Source organism: Pinus tabuliformis, chromosome 7 (genome assembly GCF_031772625.1).
Source record: "Pinus tabuliformis cultivar Carrire ecotype Pingquan chromosome 7, CPIR1, whole genome shotgun sequence".
Taxonomy (NCBI): Eukaryota; Viridiplantae; Streptophyta; class Pinopsida; order Pinales; family Pinaceae; genus Pinus; species Pinus tabuliformis.
In genome coordinates, this window is record NC_142293.1 from 556505482 (window position 1) to 556525640 (window position 20159).

Here is a 20159-nt window from a genome sequence, read left to right on the forward strand (position 1 = left end):
ACCCATCTCCACCAGAGTTTGGCTCCTAAAACATTACTTAGAATCTCCTGATCGTCTAAGCCTAGGCCTCCATGAATTTTGGGTTTACAGATTTTATCCCAAGAAACCAGGGCCCATTTCTTTCTGGTTTCCTCCTTGCCCCAGAGAAAGTCTCTCTGAATGTTCCTGAATTGCTGTAAGACCCCTTTGGGAGCTGGTAGGGCTGATAAAAAGAAAATGGGGATAGATTGAAGAACTGCCTTCATCAAAATCAATCTGCCAGCAAGGTTCAACGCTCTAAAGGTCCATCTTTTGATCTTGTCTTGCATCTTGTTGAGCACCGGTTCCTAGATACTTTTGTGCATTGGTTTATCCATAAGGGGAATTCCCAAATATTTAGAAGGGAGGGCCTCCCTTTGGAAGCCCAGAATTCTGGAGATGTTCCTTTGAATAGCAATGTAAGTGTTAAAGAAAAAAAAATTGATTTGGAGAGATTGACTTCCATACCTGAAGCCGAGGCAAAGTCATTTAAGATTTTTTTGTATGTTGTAGCTTCCTTGACTGTGGGGATACCCTGCAGCATGGTGTCATCCACAAATTGTTGATGAGTCAAGGTTTGGCCATTCTCCATTAATTGTAGGCCCTTGATCTTTCCTGAGACTTTAGCATTTTTAATGGTTCGGCCCAATCCTTCCATCATGAGTATAAACAGAAAGGGAGAGAGTGGGTCTCCCTACCTGAGGCCTCTCGAAGGAGTGAAGATCTTCGAGGGTGAGCCATTCACCAGAATAGAAAAGCTGGTTGAAGTAACCATAGCCATAACCCATCTGATCTAGTCATGGTCAAACCCAAAAGCGGAAAGGACCTTTTTGATATAAATCTAGTTCACCTTGTCATACGCTTTTGCGATGTCTAATTGCATGATCATGCCGGCCTGATTTTTTCTAGTGAGAGAGTGAACAACCTTGTGGGGCTGAATAATATTATCCAGGATTTGCCTCCCTTCCACATAACCAAATTGTTCCCCAGAAATCAGAGAAGGAAGAAGAGGTTTGATTCTGTTGGGCAAGATCTTGGAAATAATTTTGTAAACAACATTGCATAAAGCAATGGGTTTGAACTTATCAGGAGTCAGGGCTAAGTCCTGTTTGGAGATCAGGGAGATGAAGGAGGTGTTGAGGGCTTTCAGAATGGATCTGCTTCTTCTGGAGTCCTCAACCACCTCCAAAATATCTTGTTTGAAAACATTCCAGCAGGCTTTGAAAAAGTCTACATTAAAACCATCTGGACCAGGAGCTTTGCCATTCTGCATGTCTTTGATCACCGTGTTGACCTCTGCTTCAGTTATTGGTTTGTTCAGATTAAAGTTATCTTCTCTAGACACCATCCTGGGAATATTCTTTATAATCTCCTTGATGTGTTGGTCTCTATCTGGATTATTTTCATTTGTGATGTCTCTGAAATGTTGAACCATCACAGCTTCAATATTCTTGTGAGAGGTCTGAAGCTCCCCATCTTCATTCAATATTGAGGAGATTCTGTTATGCGTTCTATTGTCTATGGTGGAACGGTGGGAAAAACGAGTGTTTAATTCACCTTCTTTGAGCCATTGAACTCCAGACTTTTGTCTCCAAAAGATTTCCTCCTGTTTGAATAAATTCTCCCAATCAAGGTTGTATTTTTCAGCTTGCTCACTTTTCGTTTTATCAAAACCATCTGTGATCATTGCTTGATTTAGTTCCTGCGTTTTGATCTCTACTTATTTTTTGTTTAGAAAAATGTTACCAAAATCATTCTTGTTCCATTCTTTGAGCTTGATTTTTATGTGCTTTAGTCTCTTGTGTAGGAGGAACATTTTGGAACCCTCAACTTGTAGATCTTCAGACCACCATTTCTCAATGTTGCTTATGAAATTTGGGTGGGAGAGCCAGATATTCTCAAATCTGAAGGGTCTGTTTTTGGGAGCATTAATTCCCTTGATTTCTAATTGAATCGGCCAGTGGTCGGAGCCTCCAAAAGGGAGAACACTAGCAGATATTTCTGTATTTGTAAGCATCAGCTTCTTAGAGATTAAAAATCAGTCTAACTTGGAGGCAACCTGAGCATTACCTCCTCCTTTGTTGTTCCAAGTAAAAAGACCGTTATGCATTTTAGAGTCCACCACTTTCATGTCTTCAGTGAAAGAATGGAATCATACTGAATCTCTACTGAGGATTCTGGTGCCTCCTTTTTTTTCCGAAAGAGATTTAATCATGTTAAAGTCTCCTCAAATTACCCATGGGATTTCTTTATGTCTACTTCTGAGGTCTACCAGAGAATTCAGAAATCTAAGCCTCTCATCTATTCTCTGAGGAACATAGACATTCGTAACCAGGAAGGACTCAGACATCCGCATTGGTTGAATGATAGTTGATAAGTAATTTCTCGTTGCCTCCGCATCTACAATGCTGAATTTTTGGGGGTTGCAAAGGGTAAGAATGCCTCCTGCTGTGTTATCTGCTTTGACTTCTAGAAATTCAAATTTACTGAGCCATTTGTTATGGATTTGTTTTATTTTCTGAATGGAGCATTTTTTTTCTTGTATGAAGATTATGTCTGACATTGCTATTTTCATTCTGTTACTTAGAAATCTTTGTTTTCTTTTACTACCTAGACCTCTGATATTCCAGGATATAAACTTCATAATTAAAGATTTGTAAATGTGTAACTAGTTAGATCTTTCATCTTATCCGAATCTATCATTAGCTTTCCACACTCCATCAAGAGCTCATTTTGCTTTTCTCTGCCTCTCTTCTTTCCTAGATTTCTGGTGGTTAATCTTGGAGTTAGTTTCATTGTTTTCACTCCTCTATTCTCCTGTTTGTGGATGTTTTTACCTTTCTCCATTCCTCGTTCCTGTGTTTTCCATAAAAACAACTGTTGTATTCTATTGCAGTCTTCTTGAGGTAGAGAATCTATTCCTCCTTTGGTTCCTTGCATCAGAAATCCTTCCAGATCCAGGTTTTCCTTGTCGAGTATTTCTTGAAGTTCATGGTCTTCCAGATCCATTTCACTTTGGATCATTTCCTAGTCTATTTCCATTTCTGTTTCACTTCTCATGGTTTCTTTTTGGGGGTCAATGTCCAAGGAATAATTTGTCTCCTCTTTTTTTTCTTTTTCTTTAGCCTCTACCTCCTGATCTTGACTCTCTCTTGTGATTTCTTCCGGGTCTTCTAGAACTTAAAACTTGTTTTGACTACCCTTTTGCCCCTCAGTATGCTGTTGCTTTGATCCCCTTCTTCCTCCCCTTCCTCTACTAGCCACTTTCTGAAAGCTTTCAGTGTCCTTTGTTGGATTCAGCTTTTCTTTGTTATTTTCTTTGCTGAGAGGGCAATCTCTTAACACATGCCCATGTTCGTGGCACCTTCAGCATCTGAAGGGGATATGTTCATAGTCTACCGTCTGCACCCACTCCTCATCAAAAACTTCCAGGATGATTTCATCCAGAAGTGCTCTTGATAGATCCATTTCCACACAGATCCTAGCAAAGGAGGTATATTTTCCCCTTCTTGTGGCTTCAGAAGCTTTGACATAGCGTCCTAGTTTATTGCCAATGGCGGCCAATGATTCAGTTTGCCAATAATCAAGAGGTAGAGAGTAGAGCCTTACCCACACAGGAACCGAAGAGAAGGTCTCCCTCTTGGGGAAAAAGTTCATTCTCCAAGGTCTCATATAGAGACCAACAGCAGCACAAAAATAGGGTCCTCCTTCGAATATTCTATCTTTGTCTTTGATGTTAGAGAACACTACTATGAAGAATCCTTTTGACCCAAGATGTAGGCCAATGCTTCCTTTGGGCTTCCAATGATACTTAATCCACGTCTGTAAATCCTTTTCAGTGGGCCATAGTCCCATGAATTTACAGATGATGGCGTAGGTTCCCATATGTTCCTTGTGCTCCTACAGAGCAGGGTCATTTAATATTACTCGAGGAGTGATTTCTGCTTTTGGTTTGCAAGGTCCTTTTTGTTTTTTGTTTCTTGACCCCTGACTTTTGTCTTCTTCCTCTTTGTCCTTTATGCTATTGTTCTCTTTTGTTCTGGTCCCATCTATTTCCTTTTCATTGTCCCTATTTCTGTAGTTCATACCATCTTTACTATTTCTAGTTGGTGATTTACTTCTGCTGGACATTGCATCTTTGTAGGAGGGAGCCGAGCTCCCTCCCCTGCCACTCTCCATTAGGATTGAACTCTGCTTGTTGTGGAAACCCTAGCCGTTGCGTTTCTCCTGCCGTCGCTCCTGCCATCCCAATCGCATGAATACATTGTGCATTGATTTCAATGTAAGCACAAAAAAATTATTGACGACATGCATTATGACTAAGCTTTTGTAGATAACTTCAAACAAAATAAATTTGAATAAACCTTGTATTTGCAACTTTTACATATCCACAACTTTAAAAATTGAATATAAATTATTTAAATCATATTTGAATTTTTAAAAATTGAATAAAACTTATTTCAATGGTAAGGAAATGATTGAAATACTTGTAAATTTAGGAAAGTTGATAATATTATATAAAATTATAGAAATGTTTTCATATATTGTTTTTTGACCAATATATTAAATTTCAATACGATTGACTTATATTATGTTATGACTAAGCTATTGTAGATAATATCAGAAGAAATAATGTTGAATAAAACCTATTTGCTATTTACACGACTTCTTTTAAATTTTAATAGAACTTATTTCTACAAAATTATAGAAATGTTGTCATATATTATTTTGACCTATATATTAAATTTCAATATGATTGACTTATATCATGTTATGACTAAGCTCTTGTAGATAATATCAAAAGAAAGGATGCTAAATAAAACCTATTTGTTGTCTACATGATATATTTAAAATTTGAATAAAACTTAATTCAATCCTATTTCTATTTTTTAATTGAACCTTGAGATACGAAATTGATTAAAATACTTAAAAATGTTGTGCATGCAATAGTATACAGGTGGGTCACAAAAAATTTCATATATATGTTTTTTATTATAATATGGATGACTTTATAATTCAAATAATTTATTTTTAAAATTGAATTGTAATAGCATACATGTTGATTGCACTAAAAGACACTTTCTACAAGCCAATATGAAGCATGACTGTAATTCTTTCCATGTTCAATATTAAATTGATATAAGATATATTTTAGTTCATTTTAAGTATCAAAGTGACTTGCATCATAACTTAAGATCGTACTTATTTTCTTAGTCTATGAAATTGGAAATCAAAATTGTTATATTTTACTAACAAAATTTATAATATATAGATTTTTTTTAAATTAGTGAAATAATTTTAACAAATCCATAAACTTGAAAAATTAATGAGCATCGATAAACAAGATTAATACAAATCCATAAACGGAAATAGTGAATACATGTATCAATAAACTATCCATATGAAAATATATACAATTTACAAATATCACATGAACATCCATAAACTGAAATAATAAGCATCCATAAACTAAAATAATGTCTATGACGTACATGCATAAATTGTCCATGTACGAAAATATACAAAGTCTATCACATGTCAATGCGCACTATGAAATGAGATTGAAAATATACAAACTATCTACTCTAAGTACCACTAGAACTCCTATGTGAGTTATGTCATGCAAAGTAAGTGTCTATAAGTTGGTACTACAATATAACACATTCAAATTTAAACTAATTAGATCATTATTTGTACAAAATAAACAATAAGGAAATAAATGATTTTGAACCAAAATTTTAATTACATATACATGAATTTACTAACCTCAGTCAAGTCCAAATGCAAGTAAGATAGGACAGGGTCTAAAGAATCTGAGTTTGGTGCTCCCCTGCCCATGGCTCAATGATTAGGGCTTACATCAATGGACCTGTATCATAAGTGCCTCTAAACCCAACGTCCCACTCATGTCTCCACATAACAACGACATCAATGACATTCTGCATATGGGCTTGTTTACACAATGGCAAGGAAAAATTATAACTAGTCTACAAAATTATTAGCATATATGTGTAAATTCAAAAAAGAAAATTTTGAAATATTAGGAATAAAAAAGTTTACCTCAATTACTAGTCCATGTGGTTGTATATTGTGACTCTCCTCCACATTAATTAACATATGAGGTGGAGGTGGAGGTGGAGGAGAGTCCATGGAAACATTATCTGGCTGAAGATGGCCTGGATCATCAACTACCACCTCAGATGACCTCATAAGCTCATCCATGTAGCTGGGATGTGTCTACATGTTATCATGAACTTATTAATATAAATGCAATCGAGTAAGAACTAGAAATTAATATAAATAATTATGCATAATTTGACAATAAGAGTCAAAACTTTCGTATATATATGTACCTAGTTTTTGTCACGCTGGTTGTGCACCCTCCAAGTCTCACGAATGACATCACCATACATGCATGTATATGTCAAAATCTGGTCAATAGGTAAACTCAAGAGAAATGCATCATCATATAAGGGAACTGGCGGGTCACGAGGCAATGGTGGTGGTCTCCTAATATCTCCATCTAATGCAACATGTACATTGGCCAATAACGTTTGCATGTTGTCTGCAATAGTATCCTTGGTCTCACCACTGAGATGGGACATCTCCTCTAGATTTTTTGGTAATACGAAGCTCTGATATAGTAGTGGCAAGAATCTTGGATGTGGTGGTACATGCCTAGGGTCCCTACAAGCCCCCTTGCGCTCATAGGTACGTCCCAAGATGGGTCCATAATAATGAGATCTGGTATCAGTGTAATCTAACCTCATATGTAACACAAAATCTACATATAAATGCTTGGAAAAATAAATGGTGACCTGGTCATGGTGGGGAATTGGCCCCAAGCTCCAATGAATCTATCATACAGAAAAGGGGTTGCATCAACATTCATAAAATATTTCAGTGGAATAAAACCTCTATGTTTAGTAGGGTGATCCAGAGGGATGTCCAACAACTCCCCACGAACATCGATGTTCTTGGTGACCTCTTTTACCACCACCCAAGTATCTTAGCCCCTAATCTCATGCCTCCTAATCCTTTGTATGGAATGTAGGAGGTGGATTTTTGGGCCTAACCTCTGGTATGTCGTGATCAACCTATTGATGCTATCCAACACCAAATACAAACTATGACAAGTTAGTGAATTCAAAGGGATGCTAAGTATGTCTTGTGTGATCCATGTATGATAGGTCATAACGTCCTCCAATGTGATATGAGTTGTAGCATTATCCCATGGAGGGACCAATGTTGCACCCTGATCCTCAGCTTCGACCCGTTGAGGGCCTGCAAATCATAAACATAATTTAACATATATAATTAACTAACTAGAAGCATAATAACATATACATTAAATTCAAACACAACAATTGGAGACAATTCAAAAATTAAAGACAATTTCAAGACATAACACATGAAGTTTTAAGAGGATTTAAAAATGCATGAGGTGTACCTAAAATAGGTGAAGAAGGTGCACTAGAGGTAGCATGATCATTAACAAAGATAGAAACCCTACCTCTAACACTCTATCTAACATCAAAGGAAGGATCTATTTGTGGAACGTGAACTCTAGGTGGCCTATGTGATCTATCACGAGCCCAACCCCGTATAATAGAACCCCTCACATTGTGATGGCTTACAGTTGGGGCATGTATATGGGATGCCTCAACATATTACATATAATGCATATAAACTAATCCAATATTTTTTTTTTTGACTTAGAAATAATGTTGACAAAAAAGCATTTATAAACTCAAGCATAATAATCTAGCCTAAAGTCCTAAACTTTAGAGTCCATTTTTTGATAATTTATAACCAAAGTATTGGGTTCCATGTAAACATAATTGAAAGAAGTGATCAAATCTACCTTCACACTTTTTCCTGTCTCTAAATAATGCATTTTATTCATATCACATAAATATGTAAATATACATGTAAAAATTTGAAATAAACCTATTTACAAAATTAATAAAATTTCATGGCAACCAAATACTCCAATAGACTTTAAGATCTTAATGTTTGATTTTGACACATGACATGCACTAGGTGCAAACAAATGAAGACAATGTTTCTTGTACAACACACTACGTAATGAAACAATATGGTACAAATTCGAAAAGAGTTTAAATGCCTTTATTCACTAGGTCAAATAAACTTTTCACAATGGATTTAATATATCTATCAATGATGCATTGTTCAGACATGAACTTATATATATATATATATATATATATATATATATATATATATATATATATATATATATATATATATATATATATATATATATATATATATATATATATATATATATATATATATATATCAGTAGACCAAATGCACTTTTCATGATGGATTTAATATATCTATCAATGACGCATTGTTGAAACATGAACTTATATATAATTGTTCAGTCAATTTAGTTTCCTAAATTGGTACATAAATTATCAATCCGGGTATCATAAACTGATGAAGTGTAGTGCACTATATGTGCTATATGACCCTTCTTACCTCACTATTTTTGAGTTTAAGTTTGTTTTGGGGTTTTTCTCTTTTGATTCCTAATGTTCTGCAATGTAATCTACAAAATCTTAATCTACTACTGCTAAGAATCTAGAGAAACGAAATGAGAGCTAAAAGTGCTTTAAGCCAGATTTGGAAGTAAATTTTTAACCAAAAAAATGAAAATAGACCTTCTCTTCTTGCTATTATGATTGTTTCCAAAACATGAACTTAAAGGACTTAAAACTACTATCTACTCAATTACAAAACCAAAGCTTAAATGAGAAAATGAGATTGTAGCGATCTATGATAAACCAAAAATGAAATACTAGAAATAAGATTACCACTACTGTCTAATCTATTGCAGAATCAAAACTTAATGAATAACTGAAAATTGAATTGCAGCTAAACTAAGTGAAAAACTATAATTGAAAATGAATTTGCAACTATTCTATTATGAAAGAAAGGCTAAATGAAGTATTTTTGTCACTCTGCTACACAATTTAGGGAGAACTACCTCCTTGTGATAGCATTTTGAGAGATTTCATTCTTCATTATTCTAAGAAAAGTAAACATAAAAATGCAGAGAAAGACTCATTCATAAATGAAACATTTCACCACTTAGTTGGAAGATTAACCATCAACTGAAATTGCTTTTGGAAATATTCATTTATAACATGAGTTACTAAACTAATAAGAAAATGGCATTGAACAGCTTAATTCAAAATCTAAAAACTAATGAACAACAAATGAAATGAATCAATTTATGCTACTGACATCAACTTAATGCTACTGGTAAGAAACGAGAAAGCAGTGAAAACCAAAGAACTATTATGCGCCGAAATAAAACTACTCTGAGTTAGTGAAAAGATGACACAAGCTGCATTATAAACAGAGTTAGAAAATTATTATAAACATGATGAAAAAGACACAGTGAATTTAAAATTGAACTATGAAAGATAAAATAGAAATAAAATGTACCCTTAACCAAGCAGGGGCCCTCTGCAAAGGTCTCAGATTATAAGCACTCAATCAAATCACCAACAACGCTTCAGGTATCCATTGAAAACAGAGTCTTTATATTGAAACAGACAACTGAGTTCTTCAAACTACAAAGCGGAAATATGAACTATTACATAAGCAAAAACTTGAACACGCTGGTATTTATAGAAAAATATACAATTGTTTTGAAGAGAGAAATCAACTACAACAAAACACGTAGACAGGCTAGTATGCGGAATTCTTGTCCCTGGTTGCTTGGAAACATAAATCTATGGTAGTGGCTTGTTAGATTCCATTGCGCAGGTGCCATATGAAGTCCGTGGCCTCGAGAAACTACTTCAGATCCCATCACTGAGAAACATGTGCAAAACAGAGTCTTGTTTGCCATAGGTTTCTATAGTTGACTTCCCTTTGATCAGAGTCCTCCTCATCGATCTAGGCTAGATGGATAGGATACAATCCATGGTCTGATGTTTTCCAAGCTACCCATGTGGTCCTTTTCCTCTCTTGACACTTGTAACCTACAAAAGCATGGAGATGGCTGCGAAATAACTGACTAGCTGCGGAATGTGACCTCGTTCCATAGCTGAAAGACAAAAACCTATTCAAATAGAAAACATAACAATATAACTTGTAAATCACTGAAATATACTCCTTGAGGCAATGTGTAATGGTTTTTGATGATAAAGATGCATTTTTCATGGAAAAATAGAGAAGGAAGGATGAGAAAAGTAGCTAAGGGAAAGGAAATTTTGGAACTGAACATACCCCCACTACTAGACTATTGCATGTTCCCATGCAATCAAAATTGTAAACTCCCTCGTCCTATTGCATTTTCTCTTAGACTTCAGCCAAAACATCCAACCTCTTCATGCTTTTCTTTGCTGCAACTTCCATCCTAGGCTTCCTCATGAGAAATCTATACTTGAGGTTAATGAGAGCCCTGTTTAGCTTCTTGTTTTTCCTTTTTAGTTTTCTGTTCTTCTTGTGCCATAGAGCCAAATGAAGCATAGTGTTATCATGGATAATATTATCCAACGTGTTTTGTTCTTTTATGGCTTCATTTTCCCTCTGGATGTGCCTATTTAGAACCTCATCTCATAGATTTCTTGCTTAAGTGAGCTAGTCAAAGTCTCTTGTGATGTGGCTGGTTGCTCAAGGTTGGATGAAGTCCCTTGATCCACTAATGTATTATTTTGCTCCAGTGACTCAATGTACTCATAAATCTGCTATTGGATTGGATAAATTCCTGGAGAGACTCTCTTTGGGCTACTTTCAATGTTTTGTTGAGGAGAGTGTTGTGGGCTCTGCTCATATGAGATATTGTCTTGGGACTGAGTTGGAGTTTCTTCCCCCAAATCTATGAACTGAGTCTCTTTTGATTTTACTTTCTTCACTTTGCCCTTGAGTCTAGAACTTCTCCTCAAACTTTGGGAGCCTATGATTTCTTCCTCTATAACTTGTCATCTTTTCTCCTTTTCCTTCTCTTCTTTGAATTGATCCCTGATGTTGACTAATATCTCAGAGAGTAATTGTTCATCCTCTGATGAAGGTTCAAAAGTATTTTTGTGGATTTACTCAACTTTTTCTTTCATATTTCTCCTTTATTTTGTCTGCTTTCTGTTTTTTGTTAATGTTTCATAGATGGGCTCTTCTTCATTGTTTTTCTGTGCTGAAGTTTCAGGAGTGTTTTGAATGATGAGGCTGGTTTTCCTTCTCCTACTTCTTCTCACAGAACTTCCCTCAGGAAACTTTGGTGCATCTTGGAAAAAGTTTATGATAAAAAAATTTCTCCCATGTGTCTTCTACACTCTTTAAATGATATTCAACTAAAATTTTTACTAGACCATGGTGATAAAGATTGGTTTCTATGGCTTCCATTTTCTTCTAAATAGTGGTGGCCATTCTCCTCAAACTATTCAACAGGAAAAATGGGAGATTGATGGTTCCGTTTTCAAGAAAATTCATCAATAGTCTTATGTGATATACATACATGGAACCAAATCTTCCCTCGCATGTAATAAATTTTTGCAAGATTAATAACATGCTACTCCATTTACCCTTAAGTGCAGAGATGGGAATTCCTCTCCTAAAAACTGAAGTGTCCATACCTGGATTTTGGAGAATGACTTTCCAAGTTTCATCATGGAATTATTTATTCTTGAACCAACTCTCTCCTATTCTTGGTAGCTCAGTTTATTTAGCAATAAAAGACTTAGTCACTGTAAACTTTATGTCACCAATCTCCACGTCCATTCCATCAAATGATCTAGCAAATGATTTGGTGATTTCTTCATGGTGACCATCGAATTTCTCAATGAAACTAAAACAACCAGCTTTCTTCAACGTTCCTTTCAATTGGGGATAACCTTCCATGTACTTCACTCCTATAGGTTATGTTCTGACGATGAGACCCATCACTTCTATTCTCTGCTATTCTTCAAAATTCCCTCCATTGTCTAAGAAATGAAGTAACTGCGTAAAGAAGACTGTGTATACAGAAGTGGAACAACAGGTATATGGAAGCAAAGATAGCTATGGATATGGGGATGAAATGAGAGAGACTATGAGCATGAAATAAAATAGCTGTACATATAGGGTATACGAAAACAGAGAAGTTATATGTGAAAACAGAGTGACTGCGAAACACAGAGAATACAAAAACAAAATGACTATGTGTTCAATGTAACAACATTTTTCTATGCACAAGAAGGTTGCAGAGGTATAAGAGAGAAGTCAATGTAATAAATGAACAATAGGGTTTGAAGAGTCGTATTCAAATGGGTTATGTCAGGAATCTAACCGCTTAACAGGTGTGCTGGAGAAGTACAGCTAAGTACAAGTCAAAAACGGAGATTGCATCATTAGACCGTTAGGAGTTAAAGTCGGAAGGTGTAGTGAAATCATCACGGAAATCAAATCTCATAATGATAAATCAAGGAGTAGTGTGATTATATGATTTATACAATCTATGTTTTGTATTGCTTTTTGAAATAAGTTTTTTTTTTACCTCTAGAACCATACCTTCCGCTTGCTAATATTTTGTTGTTTGCTTCTGCAGGTGCTTAGATGTTGATATGTATTCAAAATTTGTTTTCTCCTCCATTACCTGAATATGAATCTTATTATGAACTGGCCTCTTTATTCTTGAACTGATTATCAAACTATTACTACAGAGTCAGATTGGCTGCAAAACAGGATTAGCTACGGAACTGGAACAACTGTGGAATGTGAAAACAGTGGCAGAATGTAAAACAAAGAATAAAATGTGACTTTATGAATGAATGAAATGGAGATGACTGTGTGGATGAAAATATGACAAAATGGAAAATGAAAAATGGATATGGAAGAAATGCCGGAGAAGAAAAGTTTATTGGTGGAATATAGTAGTGGAGTGAACTAAAACTTGCAAAAGTAAAATAGAATGAAATGAAATAAAACAATGAATTTTTCAGAATGCATAATGTGTCACCATTTTTTTGGAAAATATAGGGTGTTAGAGTCTTCTGATTTTCACCCTGTATTTTACGTATAAGCATGCCAATCAGTGATTGGTTTTCAACCTTGTACATTTTTTTTTTTTTGTTTAGATATGATGAAAAGAACAAAGACTAATTTGGTGGAGAAGAAGGATTCTTCTTCACCAACTTCATTTCAGAATTATTTTTTAAGATCTTTATGAACTCCTCCTTTGAGATTGGTTTTTGATAAATTTTCAACCTATGACCATTCAAAAGAAGAGGAGTTTGATTCTCATCTATTTTTCTGATTCTTACTACTCCATTACTCAAAACGTTTTCAATCTTATATGGCCCAAGCCAATGAGTTTGAAACTTTCCTTGAAAATCCTTAAACTTTGAATCAAATAACAATGCCCATTCTCCCTCTTGAAACCTTTCGTCCTTGATGTATTTGTCATGCCACTTAGCCCTTTGTTGTTGAAATAGACCAGTTCTTTGAACAGTCTCTTGTCTGATTTCATCAAGTTCATTCAACTACTCAAGTCTATGATTTTGAGCTTCTGATAAATCCATCCCCAACTGGACTGCCATCTTGAAAGTTTTGACTTGGAACTCCATGGCTAACAGGACTTGCTTTCCATAAACAAGTTCATAGGGTGTATGTCCTGTTGTGTTCCTCCATGTAGTTATATAGGCCCACAAGGCTTCAGGAAGCCTATTGTTGGAAATAATACTCTGAGAGGGGGAGGGGGGTGAATCAGTATTATCAAATTCTTTTCAATTTATACAAGGATTTGCAGATCTGACTATTGAAACTTGCATGTACCTTCCAGACTTATAATTTAATTTATTCTTTAGATGTTGATCATTGATCTGTGTGTCAGAACCATATAATAGTAAGCAGGAACAGAAAAGTAGAAAAGACAGTCACACAAAAGGAACACAAGATATAAGGTGGAAACCCAATGTGGGTGAAAACCACCTACTGCAATATGTCTCTATCTTCTTTCAATTAGAAACTTCTTTTTACAATGATTCTGTACTGGTGCAGTCTTATACCAGCACGCAGGCTTCAACCTGCAGAAGGCTACAACCTTCTCTCATTCTCCAGACTCTTTTGGAAGGGAGCTACAACCCCCTTAGCTCTTGTACTCGCTGAGGTACTAGTACGTAGGTGCTGACCTATAGAAGACTTCTCTTTTCTTCCAGGGACCATGTTTCATAAATTTTCAAACTGGATCCATGAATATCAATCAAACATCAAATAGATCTGCAATCAACCAACTTCCTTGTGCAAATACTGAATCAATAAATTTTCAGAACACAGTACCAGTAACCAGACACCAATTCAGAACCCTGAACACTGCAGTAATAAACAAAAGCAGCTAAAACATATTTCAAGGAAAAGTCCGCAACTTCACCAATAGAAACCTGCCTACATCCGCGCATTCTCTGTGGCCAACCTGCGGGTATATGCACCTTCACTCTGTCGGTCCTACGGACTTCGTGCTTGCGCTATGTAAAACCTGCGGATATCCATGCCTGCACTGTGATGATCCTATGGATCTCCGCCTGAACTGTGTCGGATCTGCGAGTATTCGCGCCTACACTATGTCGGACCTGCGGGTATAGATAATTTTTCAGACTTCAATTATACCCCAGACTATCAGATTTACAGATCTAATCTTGCGCCAAAGAGATTTCACCCCATCAGTAGATTCGTCTTGTAATGTTCAGGTTTCTCCTTGGTTTAGGTCCAGCTATAACTCACCAACCGATCACAGAATTTTAGATCTTGCTCTTCTTAAGATATTCAACACATCAGTGCCCAAACCAAATGATCTCCTTTCCTTTTTATAGTCTAGGCCTTACTCAAACCATGGTCCAAAACCATAGAGATCCAATACTAGGGACCCAATACCTGGGTTCAATACTTTAGATGCAAAACCACAGACCAAAACCATAGGATCAAAAATGTCGGACTAAATACCATGGAACAACCATAAGATTTCCCATGTGCACGCTTTTTCTTTGCATGAAAGTGTGTGTACTTTACATCCGTACTTTTTGTTCAGAGCACCTGCGTACATGTCCACAGCTTTTGTTCAGTGCACCTACGTATGTTTGTGGCTTTATGAATAGGAACCTGCGGGTATCTTATTTTCTACTACTTTGAGAGCCTGAACTTGTGATCACCTATTTGAGTGAGTTTCCATCAAGGACAACACTGATGTCATCGAGCCAAACCTATGCCAATCTTATGTCATAATGCCAACAATCTCCCCCTTTGGACTTGATGGCAACCCAAAGTCACTCAAAGTCTTTTCTACCCCTTTGACATCAAGGGCAAAGGGTTATGCACCCCCTGAGTACATGCTAAAATCTCTGCTCTACTTTGTTGTCCAAGCTCCCCGTGACATATAGGCAAGATCTACAAGAAGATATTCTACAAAAGAAATCTGACATTATACACCATAATAGAACTTCCTATCACCAAAGACTCATACATACAATTCCCAACCAAGTGGGAATATACCATTGACTCATCCACCCGACCAAATGGGGATACATGATAAGCATATTACATTATCCATCCCAGGCATAGTGGGGCAACCAAGATAGGCTGTTACATGACCTTGACAAAAGAAATATAAGACATAGAGGCAAAACATCAGCAGCATACGTCAATCATTATTCATATCAGCATCCATGCTCTCCTTCTCCTCCAATATCTTCTATAATAATGCCAACAATGCATTATTAGAAGAATATATGCTCCCCCTGAACCTGTGCCTGCTGGTCTCTGACAGATCCATAGCGGACTCTTCTCATCCTTGCTTTTCCATATAAACCAGTGAATGTACGCGTATACCCCATATGAAACTCGCGTACAACCAACAATCTCTGAAACAGATAAGATTCAACAACAAGATGATGCATCAACTACCCCCAGCTTTTGTCTGAGGTATTCAAAGGTCTCCCTGGGCAGTGGTTTGGTGAGAATATCAGCAACTTATTCCTTAGAGGGAACATACTCCAATTTGACCTTTTGTTCAAGCACTTGTTCCCTAAGAAAATGATACTTGATTGGTATGTGCTTAGTCTTTGAATGCATGACAAGATTCTTTGAAATACTTATTGCACTTATATTATCATAGAAGATGGAGATAGGTGGAGTACAAGTGATTTTCATGTCTTGCAATGTTTGCATCATCCAAAGGAGTTGTGTGCAGCAAGATGCAGCAGCTACATATTCTGCTTCTACTGTAGATAATGCAATAGAGCTTTGTTTCTTGTTGAACCAAGATACTAATCTAGGACCCATGAAGAATGCACCACCACTAGTGTTTTTCCTATCATCCACGCTTCCTACCCAATCTGCATATGTGTATGCATGAAGTGTGAGATGTGTACCTCTAGGATACCATAAGCCATAGTTTTGAGTTCCTTGAAGATACTTGAAGATTCTATTAACTGCCTGAAGATGAGTTTCCTTTGGATTTGGCTAAAACCTTCCAACTATTCCCACTACATGCATAATGTCTGGTTGGGTACCTGTTAGATATAGCAGACTACCAATCATGGATCTATAGGTTGGTTGATGTACGACTGTTGATTCATCATTTTCGCTGAGGCTGCATCCTGTCACCATAGGGGTACATACTGGTTTCGAATCATCCATCCCATATTTCTTCAAGATCTGCTTGAGATACTTGGTTTATGATAGAAAAATACTGTCTTTGTTTTGTTGGACTTGTAAACCAAGAAAATATGTGAGCTCACCAAGCATGGACATTTCAAACTCCTTTTGCATCACCAAGGCAAAATTTTGACTCATGTCTTCTTCATTACTGCCAAAGATGATATCATCAACATACACAACAAGTATTAGCATCTTTTCATTGTCAACCTTTATATATAGATTGCTATCAATTGATCCTTTTATAAAGCCTTGTTGATGGAGGTACTTATCCAACCGATAATACCATGCCCTAGGAGCCTGTTTAAGGCCATAGAGAGCCTTTTTGAGTCTACATACAAGTTTTGGATCATTTCCAAGAATAAACCCATCTGGTTGTTCAATATATACTTCTTCCTCCGAGTCTCCATTCAGGAAAGTAGACTTCACATCCATCTGAAATACTTTGAACTTCTGAAAGCTAAACAGAGCAAGGAACATCCTTATAGCCTCAAGTCTGACAACTGGTGCAAATGTTTCTTCAAAGTCTACTCCTTCTTGTTGTACATACCCTTTACGAACAAGTCTTGCCTTGTTTCTAACCACATCCCCATTTTCATTTAGCTTATTTTTGAAGATCCATTTTGTCCCTATGACATTCTTATCTTTTGGTCTAGGAACCAACTCCCAAGTATTATTCTTTTCAATCTGCTCGAGTTCTTCCTCCATGGCCTTGACCCAGCATTCATCTTTACAAGCCTCTCTTACATTCTGTGGTTCAGTGGAGGAGAGAAATGCTAGATAACTTGAAGCTTTTGAAATGGTTCTCCTTGTTTGTACACCTACCTCTTTCTGCCCCAAAATTTGAGATTCTGGATGATTCTTCTGAACGTATCTGGATGGAGTCTTTTCTTCTATCCTTATCTATTCTTCTGGAGCCTCATGAGTTTCTTTTTCGTTATGAATCTGATTTGATGTTGATGGATAGTCTTCACCATCTTCGAAATCTTCAGATTTTACCTGCCTAGGAGTGTTTCCTTCTTCATCAACCACTACATCAATACTTTCAACAATCTTACCAAGTCTTTTATTGTAACATTTGTAAGCTTTGCTGTGGGGAGAGTAGCCAAGTAAAATGCCTTCATCTGCTCTAGGTTCAAACTTGCCAAGATTTTCATCAATCCTTTTAATGTAGCATTTGCTTCCAAAAATTTTGAAGTATTTTACCATGGGAGTCTTACCATACCAAAGTTCATGAGGAGTCTGAGTTCTGTTTACCCAGACATTTGTCTTGTTGAGAATAGTAACAGTGGCAAATGTGGCTTCACCCCAGAAGGTTGCTGGAGTTCTAGACTCATCAAGCATAGCACGAGCCATTTGTTGAACTGTTCTATTCATCCTTTCCACTACTCCATTTTGCTGAGGAGTCCTTGCAGCAGAGAATTCCCTTCTTATTCCATGTTCTTCACAAAAATCGAAGAATTCATCTGAGGTAAATTCCCCTCCTCGATCAAATCTGAGGCATTTGATTCTGCGATCTGATTCATTTTCAACCAAAGCTTTGAATGACTTGAACTTTTCGAAGGCTTCATCTTTATACTTCATGAGTCCTATCCAACACATCCTTGAAAAGTCGTCAATGAACAATATGAAATACTCTTCTCGTCGAGGTGACCTTTTCCTAGTTGGACCACATATATCGGTGTGGACAAGTTTAAGTGGCCTGCTAGCTGATCCTTCCTTCTCAGGGAAATTAGTTCTGGTTTGCTTACCAACTTGACATGATTTACATATTGTATTGTCTGGAATTCTGATGTCAGGAAGATCCCGAACTGCCTGATATTTGCATGCTTTCCTTATCTGAGAGAAGTTAAGATGCCCCAGTCTTCTATGCCATAGCCAGTGTTCATCATTCTTGCTTATATAACATTGTTGTTGTCCTCCCTTGAGTACGTATAAGTTATTTGGATTTCTAATGCCTCTGATCATTGTTTTTCCTGTATCGAGCTCACGAACAATACATCCATTTGATCGAAATATTACCTCGGTTCCCTGATCACACATCTGACTGACACTCAATAGATTATGCTTTAAGCCATCAACATACATAACATTTCCAACCTTGACCTTTTCTTTCAAACGAACAGAGCCTTTACCTTTTATGAATGCAAGGGTGTCATTTCCAAATGAGACCTTCTTTTCCTTTTCTAAGGCACTATATGACTGAAGTTTTTCTTTATCACCTGTCATATGTTTCGATCATCCACTGTCGATGTACCATTTATTTTCCTGTCCTTCCACATATAAGGCTATCCCACATCTTTTCGGTTGCATTTCTTTCCATTTCCATATTTGGAACTCAATGAAGTTTGCTCCTTCTGATTTGTTTGCCGAAACTTGCTTCTGCATTCAGAATCTTCATGACCGAAGTTGTTACAGATAGAACTTTCTATTTCATTTTCAAGAGCAGAGAAGTTATTGTAGGTTCTTTTCATGATTCTAGTCACAGTCCTTTGCTTTTGAGCTTCCCTAGTCATGATGGTCTTGTAGGCAACACATTGAGCAGCTTTATGACCAAAGTTATGACAAGAGAAACATTGGCCATTGAAGAAAGTCCTGTGGTTATCAAATCTACCAACCATATGATTGTAGTTTCCATCCATTCTTGAGCCAAATTGAGAATGAGTTACTTGTGGTTGGTTGAAGCTTCTGTTCATCCTTGAAGTAGATTGCCCCCGATTTACTTGATAATCTTTGATCATTCTTGAAGCAAATTGTCCCTGATTTACCTGGTGATCTGCATTGTGCTTTTGCTGTCGATTGTCAACTTGTTCACTTCTCCTTGCTACATCAAGATAACTTTTGGAGGTGGATGGCTTCTGTGCTTGCTTCTGAGCTTGAGATGCTTCTTCGGAATATCTGAGACCTGTCTTGATTAGAGGAGAACGCTACATTTTGATAATCTTATCTAGAGTTTCAGATCCTTTAGCAAATCTGATATAGGGCTTTTGTTTTCTCAATTTCTTTTCTAAGTCCCACAATTTCACATTCTAACTCTTCATTGTGTTTATCTTTTTTAGCAAGTTGGAATGTTAGAGTATCTATCATCATATTCTTTTCTTCTAAACAAACTTTAAGTTTAGAAATTTCTTCATAAAGCCCTTCTTCATTTGTAGCATCCAAGAAATCATCATCTTCAAAAGCCATCAAAAGTCTATCATCATTACCTTGTTCATCTTCATCACTATTTAACAATCCATCACTGTCTTCATGCGTGTAATAACTCTTCTTATTTACATTCTTTTTTCTGTTCCATCTAACAGGTTCCTTACCTTTTTCTAGTTTATCTTTATGAGGACAATTTGCAGCATAATGACCAACTCTTCCACAAGCAAAGCATTTGAAAGGCAGCTTACCTCTGAATCTTCCAGTTCCCCGTTGAAGGTTCTTGACAAAATTTGATTCTTCCTCTTCTTCTGACATATGTCCTGACTCATAGT